Source organism: Lygodium microphyllum, chromosome 2, assembly GCF_053477565.2.
Source record: "Lygodium microphyllum isolate KBCC chromosome 2, Lygodium_microphyllum_v1.1.10, whole genome shotgun sequence".
NCBI lineage: Eukaryota > Viridiplantae > Streptophyta > Polypodiopsida > Schizaeales > Lygodiaceae > Lygodium > Lygodium microphyllum.
Window position 1 is genome coordinate 104,517,824 of NC_141136.1, and position 15,653 is coordinate 104,533,476.

A 15,653-nucleotide genomic window follows, 5' to 3' on the forward strand; every position below is an offset into this window, starting at 1 on the left:
GATTTAATTTTAATGATTTAATAGTAATTACTAATAGTAATCCCGATTTACAAAACTAATCAAATTCATTAACCTAACCAGCTATTACATTACTAAATAGTTGAATTGCTAAATTTAACTAAGTACTACTAAACTTTAGACTACTAAATAATTGAATTTCTAAATTTAACAAACTTCTAAATTACTAAATAATCAAATTCATCCAACTATAATCATACTAATAGTACTTGAATAATTGAAATACTACTAACCAGCTAATTGCCTACTTATCGAATTGCTACTCAATTTAACAAACTAATAAACTATTGAATAACTAAAATAATAGTAGTTGAATTAATTAACTACTAACTAATTGAGTTACTAACTAATCAAATAACTAAGATATTGTTCTTATGAAATTATATTTTTAAAGCTAATACAATAAGTACTAAGTAATAGTTGTTGAGTATTTTTTAAGATACAGTTCTTATCAACTTACATTTTTGAGTTATATACAAATATTGCAAACATTAATCAAGACTATCAACAATTCCGGATTGAACATAGGCATGAACAATCAAGACTATTGACGAAATTGACACAATTAACAATCAAGACTATCAACAATTAATCAATTGAGAGTACATTAATCAATATGATGAATCAATCCGATGAACTATGGACGAACGAACATGAACTAGATACTATCCGCAAACATTTATCAATCCTTTTGAACTACAGACTATCTATGAACGATTAAACGATCGATGAATGACCATCATAGATTATCGACAAACATTAATAAAGCTGAACCAGCGCCTTCCAATATCTTTAAAAGCTCGTGCATCGTCATTTTATTCTACATCAGTTTCGATTATGGTGTCATATTTCCCACTTAACTACAGACCACACGCTCGACTCTGGAGATGCTTGCTGCCTGGATTCCTCACAGATCTGGTAAATTAAGACCTATGCTTGCATGCAGATGCTGCTGGTTTAGGCAGCCCAAATCGAGTGAAGGAGAAACAGCCCAAATCGAGTGAAGGAGAAGCAGGCCAAAATCATTTGCTTGGATGGGTGAATTTCCTGTGTAAGTTCTGTCTCGATTCTCACTTTTCCTAGACATGGATGCATTTCAATCATGGGGTATCCATTAGTGTCTTGTTCTCACAGCCGAAGCATACTCGTGTTGTTATACGAAATTATGCTCCACAAGCAATTTCAGGAGCTGTTTTCTGTGTCTGTGGCTATCTGAACCATCAGAAAAGTGGTGGGGAGATAAGGAAGACGGTGCATGAAGTACTAAAGCTGGAGATGTTTTCTGTGCCTCTGGGTATGGCTGCCTGATGAATCATCAGGAAAGTGGTGGATCAGCATTCAATCAAAGGGTACCCATCAGAGTCTCCTTGTCAGAGCCAAAGCATACCTTTGTGGGTGTTTGAGGTGCTGTTTTCTCTTTCTTTGGCTATCTGAATCATCAGAAAAGTGGTGGGATAATAAGGAAAACGGTGCATGAAGTAACAAAACTGGAGATGTTTTCTCTGTCTGTGGCTATAGCTATCTGATTAATAATCAGTGGTGGATCACAGGAAAACTGTGAATGAAGTCATACATGTGGATATGTTTTTGTCTGTCTTTGGTTATCTGAATCATCATGAAAACGGTGATGAAATCTGAATTCTGGGAAAATGGGTGATGAATCAGAGAACAATGGAGGACTCTATTTCAGAATCGCAGTTTTGAGGCTGATTCCAGTGTGAGAACAAAGGCAGTGGAACATTATGGATGACATAGGATCTCCTGGCAGGAAGGCCACGGGCACAGAGTCGCAGGATAAAGTATCAGAAAGCAGCTATGCTGCACCCAAAAAGCTCACCATCCTCCCCCTGATTTTTTTGATCTATTATGAGGTTTCAGGAGGCCCCATTGGTACAGAGGAATCAGTTCGAGCTGCAGGGCCTCTTCTAGCCATCCTTGGTTTCATCGTCTTCCCATTCATATGGAGTATTCCAGAGGCTTTGATCACAGCTGAGATGGCAACATCGTACCCTGAAAATGGTGGCTATGTTCTCTGGACATCAGCTGCGTTTGGCCCCTTTTGGGGGTTCCTTCAGGGATGGTGGAAATGGGTGAGTGGTGTTATCAATAATGCCACATACCCTATCCTGTACCTTGACTATCTGCAATCAATCATACCTTTAGTAGGCTTAGGACTGCCACGAGTTTTTGGAATAGTCATTTTCACAGGTCTGTTGACGTACTTGAACTACAGAGGTCTGACCATCGTCGGATGGTCAGCTGTTATACTTGGTGTGTTCTGTTTCCTGCCATTTATTCTGATGGCAGGGCTGGCATTACCAAGGCTGGTACCTGCTAGATGGTTGGGTGTTGACCTAAAGGCTGTTGATTGGAGACAATACCTGAACACACTGTTTTGGAACCTCAATTTCTGGGATAATGCCAGTACTATGGCAGGAGAAGTAGAAAAGCCGCAGACAGCCTTTCCAAAGGCACTCTTGGGCGCAGGGGTTTTGGTGGGCTGCTGTTACCTTATACCTCTTCTTGCAGGAACTGGCGCATTTGATGTGGTGATAGCTGATTGGGAAGATGGGTACTTTGCAGTTCTCGCAAGAAGGCTTGGTGGCCAATGGCTACAGTGGTGGATGGAATTAGGGGCTACTTTGTCATGTGCAGGCTTGTTTGCTGCACAGATGAGCAGCAGTTCTTTTCAAGTACTGGGCATGGCAGATATGGGAACCTTGCCATTCATGCTATCTTACCGATCAAGTTATGGTACTCCAACCATCGGTATTCTTCTTTCTGCATGTGGTGCCCTCCTCCTCTCTTTCATGTCATTTGAAGAGGTCATCCAAGCTGCAAATGCTCTTTATAGCTTTGGAATGCTTTTAGAGTTTGCTGCTTTCATATGTCTTAGGATCAAGCAGCCTTCACTCCCTCGCCCTTTCCGAGTGCCATTCGGCTTGGCAGGGGCCATCGCAATGTGTTTTTTCCCTTGTGTCTTACTTATATTTGTACTAACTCTGTCCTCACTGAAAGTCTTTCTAGTTGCTTGTGTGACCACAGTTATTGGTCTCTTTCTTTATGTGTTTTTGAACTTGGCAAGGAAGAGAACCTGGTTGAGGTTTTCTGACACTCAAATATTTGAAGCAAGTTTTGATAATGTCCAATCCCCAGAAACTTGTAAAAGCGAAGAGGAGTCAGCATTGCTTCAAGAATAAGAGTTTGCTCATTAAAGAGCTTCTTTATGATAAGGCTCTAAATGCCACGTATAGTTAATATGGATATCCTGATCTTCATTACGCTGCTGTATGTGCTGCAAAATTTGAGATCTTTTGGTCTTGGAAACAAGAGCATGGTGTTGGTGATGGAGTGCAGCACCAGCTATGACAAAAATCTATCAATGGAGATGAGTTTTATCTTCATAGTATTGTTCTCACTAGATTGTAATACTGTGACATTACTGACTATGCCATATCTTCTTAAGATGCTGATGCTTGTGGTTTTCAAAATATCTCCTCGCATCAAGCATTTAAGCACCTTTTTGCAATGACGACCCTAAGTTTGTGAAAGCTATATGAGGAGTTGCAGCATGTCACTTGAGACTACAGCCAGGTGCTAGGCTAGTTGCAAGGTCTATGAAAGATTAGTGTCCACACAAATCACTAGAGTGCTGAGAGAGGTGATCAAGTTGCTCTAGGTTACTGTTTTGCTGTATAATTGCACTATTATCAGGCAAGAGGTATTGGATATGAAGTCATCAAATCCCTTAAGATGGGTTGGAAAAAGTAGTCACAATTCTTATAGAAGGATTTCATTTTTAGTGATGTGGATAGGAGCAAGAATAGAATAGGTAAATTTCTACTCTGTATACCTTTGGATTGAATCCCAAAGTAGGGGTAAGAGGTTCTTATTAGGAATGTCTAGGTGCTATCTTCAAAATTAGGATTTCTCTAAGCAAGCATAGAAAGTTACATGACCCAAAGCCAAGTGTCTAGCCCATAAAAGGCCAAGAATATAAGTGTCCATTTTGGTGAGCTTCTAAGATTCTATCGAAATTTATTTCAACTAGAGTTTAAAGTCGCACACATTAAGATGAGGAGTCTGCATGCACAATTAGTAATGTTTGTAGTGATGTATCAACTTCTGTTGTCAAGCACATTATTTACAAACATTATAGGAAATCACAACTTTAAACACTTCAAGTAACAATTTGGCTTTGCGAGTGTTTCATATTTCAACTTCTCTTGGAAATTGAATTTTGATTGTCTTGAGTACAAACATGACTTATTTGTAATATCCCCATTGCCCTTTGTGTGTGAATTTGTGCTTATGGAGGGGGGGATGAAACCTCAAATTGGAGTTGCATTACATTGTTGTCATTGCCAAGTCATTGTAGATTGATTATTGAGTTGATGCCATTGACATCAACGAATAGATCATGGACTAATCATTGCAAGTCATTGTAGATTGATTATTGAGTTGACACCATTCAAATAGATCATGGACTAATCATTGCAAGGTATCACCACTCACCACTAGCTTTTGATGATCAAAACAAGGCTAATACAGATAGATTAATGGTAGTTTGACCAAGGAAACTCATGCTTAGAGGGATAGAAAAATTAAGGTTGACCAAGGCTAGATAATAGCATTAGCCTAATGGGCTAAAGGCTTTTGGAAGAAAGTTATCATCATTTTTATTTATTTGTCTTAACCATTGAATTGAGAGAGAGAGGGAGGGGGGGAAGAGAGAGAAGGATGAGAATAGAAGAGACTTTCACTCTTCTTTGTCAGACGTTGTCTCATCATAGAAGAAAAAGGGGGTGTCAATTGCCTTTCAGTCACTACCATCATTTGAAGGGCAGTTACCAATATTTGAAGAATTGCCCATCGAAGTTGTTTGTAGCTGTGAAATACTAAAGGAATGCAAGAGCATCATGAAGGTTGGAAAGGACCATGAGTAAAAAGGTTGTGTAATGGCATCCAAGATGAGTACTTCACGTAAAAGACATAGAATCAATATGACAATCAACAATCTTGATTGCTACACAAGCTTTTCAAGTGCCTTGAAACCTTGTATCTTAAAGTATTAAATGGAATTGTATGTGTAGTAGCAAAAACATATTGAAGCCTTGACGTGTTGAGTTGAGGGTTTGAAAAAGTATTTGATTCATGTAAAGAGTGATTAATGAATAGAAAAGTCATTAGTAATTGGGTCTAAGTGATGAGTTATGCTTAAATAATATGCTTCTTTAAAGGATCATGATAAGGGATCAAGCTTATTGGAATTAAGACTAGAGTTAAGTCAATATGTTTCCTTGATCATATCATAAGAGAGACTTATAATCTTTGAGACCATAAAGATGGACTTCAAGTTGAGATTCAAGATCCTTTGCAAACCATAAGATCCTAAGGTTTGTTTCTTTAGGAGAATCTCTTTATTAAAACTCATACTTAGGGTAGAAATGCCTTAAGTTTTCAAAAGGATCTATGGGAAAACTAATAATTGAGCATGCATGTTCTTAAAGATAAGCTAATGATATTGTTGATTGATACTTAAAACACCTTCGAGTATGCTTGTGAAACCCAATTTAGGGCATTTAGTTATTATCAAGAAGATACTCTTGGCCTTCATCTTCAGCTTTGATAGCTTCCTCCTTTCTCCCTTCTTCCCTATCTTTCTCTCTTCTCTTATAGTTTTTCTTTTTCTTCTTCCTTTTCTCTTTCTTTCTCTGCAGCTCATTCTCCTCTCTTGTCTCAGCTTCATTCATTATAAGTGGTATCAGAGCATCACGCTTTGGTTCTTTTTTTCTTTTCACTTTCTCCTCTAGTTTCCTTTTCAAATTTGAAAACCTAGTTACTTAGGTCACATGTATAGGTACAACAGGAAGGACGACAGTTAGTTTCAACCTTTTGGAGCAAGTATGAGCTATGGCTGGAGACTCAGACATATCTAGAGGCAAAATGGCTAACTTAGCAGGTCGTCACTTATTTTTATGCAAATTTTAGGGGTTTCGAGGCAAGTTGGAGGTTTAGGAGTTTAAAAGGAGGGTAAAATCATAGTTACTTTTTGCTTTAGGCTTATCTCTATTTCCCGACAAGCTTTTTCCCTCAAGCTCCCATGGTGGACTGTTTCCAAACCTCTTTCTCCTGCTACAATCAACCTTCAGTTGCCCCATAAGCTTCTTGGAGTGATTTTCCACTTGCCAAGCATCCTTGTGCCTAGTCTATAGTGCGACATGGATAGTAGTATCTCATTTGCTTGATGGATCTCGCCCAAACAGACATCAACTTGCAAAATGCGGCACATTTTGCATTGAGATGCTTTATGCCTCCTCCTCAGTCCTTGCTCTTTTCTATCTGGATCAGGTGCAAGTGGAGTCCTTGGAGCATGAAATACCTTTCTCCCTTGGCAAACTTAACCTCCTCTTATCCCCCTCTTGCTAGCCTTCCTTCTTGGTGAGACACCCTACTATACACTGTTTGAGACAACCATTAACCAAGCTCTCCAATCAACCCACAACCCCTAGAAGCTCATTCCTTAAGAGATCCTTCAACCTCCCTTTTATCCTCTTACTCGAATTGAAGACATGGAGCTCAGTATGTAGGGATTTCTTGTAGGTAGCCATAAAAGATCCCTTTGAAGCTTTCCATTATTGAAGGTTAAGCTCGGGTACAAGCATGGGAGCCCCCATTATCAGTGGAAGCATCGAATGCTTGAAGGCTTCATCCATTGGAGTGCTCTAATCAATCGGGATTGCTTTATGGAGAAATTGGTATCATGGTAGATCATGCTTCATCTATCTTTCCCAAACACTAAAGAGATATGTTAATCTCTTATCTTAATCCACTTGTTGAGCTTAATTCCTTTTGTTGGAGAGATTATGGTTGCATATACTCGATTAGTTCAATATCCACTGAAATCAATGCCCCATTTGCTTCCCAATGCATTATGATTAACCCTAAATTAATTGCTTTTGTTGATATTAACTCTTCCTTGATCTTATATTCTTTGGATTAATCCCAAGTGAGTAATAAGCCTTTGTAAAAAGGGTAAGTAGCATCCAATGAGTCATTGTATTGCCAAGGTAAGCTCTACCTAAGCCCTTGTTCATTCTTGCATTTTGCATTTCATGAAATGGTGAAATGTTTCCTTTCTAATGCATCTTATACTGATTGCTTAAAAAAATGTTTGCCATATAGACTTTGGCTAAGGAAAAAGGTCAATGCCAGGCGAGGTGGTAAGCCAAAAGAGAGGCTACTCTCCCTTACCACTTAAGATCCTAAAGGGATACATAACCCGGCCCGAGGGGAAATTCGCCCACCTCCCGGTTATTTGGAGCCTGATACTTGTATGCAGGTGCATGTATATTCCTATGGTCACCGCCACTCCCGATGAAATATCCCATTTTGGACACCCTTTCAGTGCTTATGGTACCCATGTATGACACTTTAGATGTATGCAGTCAAAGGAGATGTGTGATATGAAGACCTAATTATGCAGTGATGATAGAGAAAATGGACATGTAAATGTGCTTGGGATTATGCTCAATATGCCCAAGATGCTATTTATGATGATGCTTAGGTCCCTTAGCCTATGAGCCATCCATACATTGCATTTGGATAAATGGACAGACAGTTTTTTTTAGTCACAGTCAATTAGGGACAATCACAAAGATCCAATTGTAGAAAATTCTCTATTACACTCGAGAGTGAACATTATATCTCCTTTTGAAGAGGGTTTCATTCCCTCTGGTTTGAATCAAAATCCTTCCTAATTGGAGCTATGGTCTAAAATTTATGGCCATTGCATTGAGGTCATTGTGAAGGTGCAGACCACCGTAGGCAACGGAACCAAAATGTGGGAGCTTTCGCTCAACCGCTAAGACCCACTGACCGCTTATTGTTTCAAGCGTTCCAAGCAAGCTCTAATGGCTATCTCTCACCTAGCCAACACGTCGTCGATCCTACGAGTGTAGTGAGCTCACCTTAGTGCCGATATGAGTTGCCTCCTCTCTCCCACACACCGGTAGCTCCACGATCCTAGATGCTAGCTCAAGCATCCTCAAGCCTCCTCCACCTCCAAGCTCCATCCTCCATAGCCGCGTGCGCAAGAGGAGAGAAGGGAAGAGAAGAAGAGAAGAGGAGATGGTGAAGAGCTTCACCCTCTTGATCCCTCGCTCTCACACACACACACACTCCCTCACACTCTCACACTCCCTCTCTCAAGAGCACACACAAGAAAGAATGTGAGAAGGAGAGAAGAAGAAGAAGACTCCTTTTGCCACACACCAAAGAATGATCTCTTATTCACTATTTGAACTTTATATATACAAACCCTAAAATCCCATGGGCACCCATCCATTTTTTACATGACCGGCCATTGTGGCAAGGTCCTTTTTCCATTTCTCTCTTCTAGCTTGTGCCTCTAGCTTACACCCATCTAATATTTTACAATTGGCACAGGAGGGAGCCTGGTGCTCTTTTACAAGAATTTTTCGAGTTTTTTGAGGCGCCTTTTCTTTTAAGGTTGCGCTTTTTGCCCCGGTTCATCTTTAGAGGCCGCCTGCGTGTCTTTGCTCTTTTCCCATCTTCCTTTTGCTTTTTCCTCCATTTTTTCGCCATTTCGACTTGGGGTTAACATTAGCAAGTTATGTCTCCTTTTGACCACACCCTACCTGCAAACTACACACTGTTTTATAACAGTTTTGTACCTACCCAAATCTCAGCCATGTGCTTCCTGCATAGGTTGAAAGTGCCTATGTCAGGTGACCAATATGGAGGATATGCCAATGATTCTACAACTGGACTACATGCATATTGATTATGCTATCTCATCTATCTTTAGTAGGTTTACACTTAGTGACGACATGTACATATGTCTTAGTACTTTTATATTAGTTATTTATCATGTTGTAGACTTAGTATTTTGTGTCGAAGAAGAAGAAGAAGACGATGCTTTTAGCCCTCTTTGTTTGTGTGCTTAAGTCTCTGTTATGTGTGTGCGCTCTTAGTTGCTTCACCTCTCTCCCCTCTTATCTGATTACATTTTATTAAATTTGTTCCTTTATTGGAGGGGGATCAATTGAAGCCTAAGGTGAAGGCAACAAAGCATAAAAGCAAGTACGGGAGAAATGGGTAAAGCTCTTCTATCTTGTTTGCTTTGCCTTAGAACATAATTTCAAGAGACTGTTGAGGCTCACAAGGTTGCACATTGTGATTGTCGTGAAACTTGATGAGCATGAAGAGCAGTGTATATATTTCAAATAAATACTTTAGGGAGTTGCCACAATAAAATTTGATATTTGAGGTCATTTTGATCTTTGTTCTGGCCTTGCAAGATATTTGACAAGAGTTTCTAGGTATACTATAGTTTCAACTATTCTAGTTGTTTACATGTGCAATGATTACAAATTCTTGTTGTGTAAGATTTTGGATATTTCTTGGGTTGTAGCAGGAGCATGTGCATTTTGCATATTACAATTAGTATTATCCAATTAGTGAAACATTGCATGCTTTGATTGTAGTACACCTTGTATTGGCTTGGTTGTAGATTGTAGGTTTTGCTTGTCTTGCTAGAAAGTTTGACAATTTCAATCACATTGTCATTGAGAAGCTTGATAAGAAAAATTATCCTAAATGAAAGTTTAGGATGAAATTTTTTTGGAAGGATAAAGGTATTTGGAACTATATAGAAGGAGACAATGCAGTAGCACTCGAAAGTTCCTCAGCAAAATGTGACTATAGAATAGATAAAGGCTAAGAAGAATTAGAAGTAGACATAGAGTAAAGCAATGTATTAGTTGTCTATAAGTATCACAAATAGCGTGATGGGATATTTGTAGGAATTTGAAACTCTTGCTATTGTATAGAAAAATATGGCAAGATTGTTTAAAGAAAACACAAAGGCAAGTAATGTATAACTTTAATCAGAGTTGAATTAGATTAAAAGAGAGAATATATCCATTGATGACAATGCATTGAAAATTAAGAATATTGTGAAAGCTCTTAGATCTATCAATGTAGCCATTGATGATGATAATGTTGTATATGCATGTTTAGATGTACTTGGAGATGAATATAAGATATTTAGGCCATTTATGAATAGTAGGGATGATATTCTTGACTTTACAAAGTTGATTTCTATGTTGATACTTGAGAAGCATAGTCTTAACTTGGATTTCTCTTCTTCTCAAAGTAAGAACAAGTTTGAATAGGTATTTTACTCTACTAGTAGAGGTAAGGTCGTGGCTGAGGCCAAGCTGGTGGTTGTGGTCAAAGCTATGATGCACAACAAAATAGAGGAGGACAGTCCCAAGGAAGAGGAAGCTAAAGAGGGCAAGTTATAAGTTCTAACAAAAATAGCAAAATTCTAGTGACAATAGGGAATGTTGGAATTGTGGTAAGAAAGGCCACAATTCTAGAACCTATTTCAAAAAGGAGGAAATTAGAAATGAAAAATAAGAGCAAGGAAATTATGTGTCCACTAGTAGAAACGATGATGAAATAAGTGAATGACTATTTGTTATGCAACATTTTATGAATGCTATGATTGCTAATGGTTCAATAAAAATTCTAGTAATAATAGGGAATGTTGAAATTGTGGTGAGAAAGGCCACAATTCTAGAACCTATTTCAAAAAGGAGGAGGAAATTAGAAATGGAAAATAACAGCAAGGCAATTATGCATCCACTAGTAGAAACAATGATGAAAGAAGTGAATAACTATTTGTTATGAAACATTTTATGTGACTGCTAATGGTTCAATCAAGAATAATGTATGATATGTAGGCTCAAGTGCCTCTAACCACATGGTTTCTCATGGAGGGTGGTTTAGAGAGATGTGCAGTCCAGGCCTCCAAGCTATGTGGAGACATGGGATGATATAGACACATATTATTTATTTATTATTAAGCCAAAAATGCATAATGGGATTGTAGATCTAACATAAGCATTTCCTCATGCATGTTTTGGTTACCCCTTTCATAAGACAAAGTGTTATCATCTACCTCTTTTGCATTGCATTGACTAATTTTTTGAAAAAGAACTCAAGTTGACTATTATAGTACTACTATCATAGAGCACTCTATTGTGGCCATATTACCATTAAGAGTCACAAAGAGGCCATTACACACATCAAAATTAGAGAAAGTGTTGGAAAATATTAAACTTGCTAAGTTCCAACGACACATACTTTCTATTTTTCAACAAATTGAACTTTGTCTTAGTTTTGTGGTGGTTTTGGTGTTTTCTTTCAACATATTAGTATATGGAACGATCATCCTTATGGATTCTTTGAATCATATAGAAGATATGCAATACAATTTTGAATGTTATTACTTGGTGTACCAAAAGAGTTTCAAGTTTTCATTTTAGGAGTTGCTCCAACGTTTGTTATTATGGCATTGTAGTTTAGGGTCAACTATAGGGCCGCACTATTATAGGGCCAACTAGACTAATTACTAGAGAACTATAAACAAACTTCTATTCAATGGGTGCTTTCGTTGAGGGCTAACTAGATCATGAAATCATTGATTTTTTAAAAAACCTATTTATAAATCGCCCTTTGATGTGTGGAGTAACTATTATGAATGCCAATAGATGCGTCCAAATGTTTTGTTCTACCTTAGAACCCTTATTGCTCGAAAACATGAACCTAACTTCTCCTAAAAGGAAACCCAAATCCCCCCTTCAAATCCTATATTTGAGAGAGAGAGAGAGAGAGAGAGAGAGAGAGAGAGAGAGAGAGAGAGAGAGAGAGAGAGAGAGATTCCTTACCATCCCAAAATGTTTTTTCCCCTTAACACCTTGCCCTAAAAAGCAAAGCTTAAGACTTAACCTCCTTGGCTCCAAATCAATAAATTATGATGATATAGCAAAACTATGAGAAAATAAGTTTGATATTTTTGCTAAGTCAATAGTAAAATGGGGTGCAGAAAATACATTAGTTGCTTACATCTTTATGAGAAGATACTCACACATTGTAGTGTGGATTGGAGTGAACAAAATGATTAGAATGGAAATGCATGGTGTGGAGAGCCTTTGGATACTCTAATGGGTGGTACGTTGTTATTTTAGTCACTAATTCACAAATATCATGGTGAGTATATGTGCCTTTTATGACCATTTGACATAGTTTAGGGCGAAGGGGGCGGGGGGTGGGACTGGGGGGAGGGGGTAGCATATGTATGACATATAGGGACCCAAACACCCAAGCCTACATGGTTTGAGCCCATAGCACAAGTCTCACCCATAAATAAAAATATTGGATACTTGTCATAATTCAGGAGAAAAAATATGGGTGGCTAGATTTCTTAAAGAAAGTTAATCTATTCTGCCAAGGTTTTTTATTGACGCAACTATAAAATTTATGGTAACTTAACAAGAAGAAAGATTTTCAAAAACCCTCTATTGTTCGTATTTATGAAATAAGAAGTATGCTCTTTCCAAAAGAGAATATATCCTAAATTTTGAATTAGGACCTAGAGAAGAAGAGCTTTGGTGTGTTTGGAAAGCCATTCTTTCTATATGTCACAACTTATTCCTAGATATGTCATGAATAATTTTTTTTTCTACAAATGATAGTTTGATGAAAATTATCTACTCTTTGTCCTTCATGAAAAAGGACTACTTTTGAGCTTTAGGGATAGTGAGAAATTTTGGCAAGTATTCAAGTGCTACTAAGCTTATGGATTTGGATTCCAAGTGTAAGTAAGAAGTTATTTTGGCTCTTAAAGGGGTTAACTAGTATATGAGCATGTGTAAAATAGCCCTAAGAGTTTTAGCAAAAACAAATGATCCTCGCTTATTTTGATTGCTTTTTTTCCGCCTTGCATGGTAAGTTAATGTTGTATATATTACTTTGATACAATTGCACATCATTAAAAATAGAACTTCTCTACCAAAATAATATTTATGAAGAAAAATGTTGGCTTCTTTATTCTATGGCCTCATCTGCAAAGAGCATGGAATAAGCATTACAAAGTATCTCCAGCTAAAGCATGCATGAATATCTCCATATATCCCTTTAGAAGTGTTGCATCGTTATGGCCACAAGCTTCTTTCTCAAAGCTCATCTATATTCAAGTTAACCTAATCAAATTCCCTTGACTTTGGCTTAAAGGGTGATGATCATTCCCATTGTTGGCCGAGGGTCTACCCATAGTGTACAAAGGTGGCATGATAGCAAGCCTAGCAACAAAAGCCAGTGTTGTCTAATGAAGGCTTGTCCACCAAGCTAATATATATTTGACAATTACATATGTCCATCTCATTGAAATTATAACAATTGAATCCATGCTTCAATGAACCAAAATAGTTGCTACAGTATCCCTAGGAGCTGCAAGTAAGAATTTTGTCAATTTAATTGAGCCCCTTACCTTTCATGTTTGCTCCAACTTCTTGGGAAGTTTGTGTGCCATTCTACAAATGATGGATTCTAACCTTGATCCAAAATGGACCTTGCCTTAGGATCCAAGTTATGTTTTCTTTCAATGCAAAGCATATGATATACTAATATCAAAGATATTTACATGCATCTTTTAGGATACAATGGGCACTTCACCCAAAACATTGCTTTGCCTTGCTAAGCACCCTATTTTTAAGTCGTGACTTTGGTTCTAGCATAGTTGAGGATAGCTAAAACTTCTCTAACCACATGGTTGACCAAATTGTCTATTGTAATCCTAACATATTTCTTGATGGCTACACTATTCCTCTTAGTAGATGGCTCTAATAGTGATGGCTCTAATCACATTCCACATCCTAAGGCATTCATCATCTAGATTCTTCTCATCTCCAGATAAACTTGTCTTGAATAAGATGTACGCCTTTAGTCCAATAGCTTGAACCCACTTATTGACTTTATTCTAGACTCCTTATGCGGTTAGGCAATGCGATAAAGCATGCAATACACTTCCTTTCTTCTTAAGTCACATTGGACACCATAGGGAGGACTGCATGAACTTGCAAAGGTAGTTCTTGATGCTCAACCTTTCGGTGGCCACCTTCCAAAGTAAGAAATTTAGTTTGGGGGAAGTGGTGCTACCCCAAGTCCTCTTTAGTCTTTGCTTCCATGTCTTCATGTGTACTTTGGGATAATGGGGTCCCACTCCTACTTTCACCTTATTAAAGATGAACATCCTCTTTTCTCTAAAGTCCTTGAATCTTTTCAAGGTAAGAACTTTCCCACCCTTACTATTAACAATAGACTTCAACAACCTTGCTCATACTTATGAGAATTGTCATCATGGCTACCACTCCACCAACTATTGCAACATATACTATAGCTACCTTCCTTTTTTAGAGGGAAATCAATGCTTGTTCAAGCCTCTACCCAATCTACCCTTTCGAGGATCCCATATGTTTGGCTACCTCACGACTCCTTTAGTAGAGCCATTGCCTTAGAGATCTTTCAATCTTTTGAAGTAGAGGCCATTCAATTAAAAATAGCAAAGGGGCCATCTAATTACAAATAACAAAGAGGGTGAGCTAAATGTTCACTACAAGGATATCTAGCTAGGACACTTGCAACCATTTGTTCTTCCTTGCTCTGGCTTCTTCCACCTAGCTTCTCATTGTATTAGCCCATGGGAGATTAGATGCAAATGCCCTAGGAGATTGAAGACTAGCCTAGAGGTTGTACTCATCAATGAGTCCACATCCAAGCCATCATCGGCCTACTCTCACTTACCACATCTCATGTTATTGCATGTGAATTGCATTTCCCAATTGGAGATCTCTAAACTTCCTCTCTAGCACTTTCAATTACCTTGGGAGAAAGGTTGGACTACCACCATAAAGGCCATTGGCAAGTTAATGATGGAGTTTTAAGTATCACAATTTTCTACCTTATACCAATAGAGACACTCTTGTACTTTATTACTTGGGCATCTACCTTGTCAATATCTGTTGAATATATCATTTGGAAGTTATGGCAATGCCCATGGAAAATCTAAGATATCTAAGTGTGTGCTTTGATTCTTTCACTTTGAATCCATATTGCAAGATCCATTGCTTGTCATTATCAAAAGTCGAAGAAAGCACCTCAATTTTATAGTTTTGCTAATGATTGAACCAAAGATCAATGAGAAGGCCTCATAGAGTTGTGAGTTGTAGTAGGCCCTTGACATTATCATTCTTGCTATCAAGATGTTGGAATTGTTGTTTGGAAACATTTGAGCAAACTATGAGCCATTAGGTAGTGATGAGCCTTTAAGAATTCCTTGTTGCATTCTAAGAACAATCATACTAAGTAAATGATTAGTGGTGATGGAAAAAAGAAGTGGTGCCAAGAGAAACCCTTGTGACAATGACTGATCTTTGAAGTTTGTAGAAATAGATAATAAAATGAGAGGACACAGCGACAAAGAGAAAACAAGTATTAGGGAACTTTAGATACATCTAAAATATGCTATTAGAGACTACAACCACTGTTCTAATAACATGCCCTTGTGAGGAATGCTAACACAAAAAGAAACATATATATGTGTGTGTGTGTGTGTGTGTGTGTGTGTGTGGGCATGAGGGAGAGAGAGAGATTTGGGGGACTTGGCCATACTATTACAACGAGAATAACATAAGAATGTTACAAATACATAGGCGGATTCCTTGGAGCATTCTCAAGATAAGATGAAGGCCGAGAATTTGTTTGAT

General features: G+C 38.0%; 1 pseudogene across 2 annotated transcripts; it reads left to right on the forward strand.

Annotated features, from left to right (window-relative positions):
• The first annotated feature begins 711 nt into the window (after positions 1-711).
• LOC148040128 (putative polyamine transporter At1g31830 pseudogene) lies at positions 712-3,245 on the forward strand (annotated as a pseudogene). 2 transcript variants are annotated; one of them, XR_015694334.1, is made up of 3 exons: positions 712-1,069; positions 1,153-1,422; positions 1,684-3,245. The product of XR_015694334.1 is annotated as a putative polyamine transporter At1g31830 pseudogene, transcript variant X2 (transcript). The 2 variants fall into 2 exon arrangements; XR_015694333.1 differs by having other exon boundaries at positions 1,243-1,422.
• Positions 3,246-15,653: the final 12,408 nt, after the last annotated feature.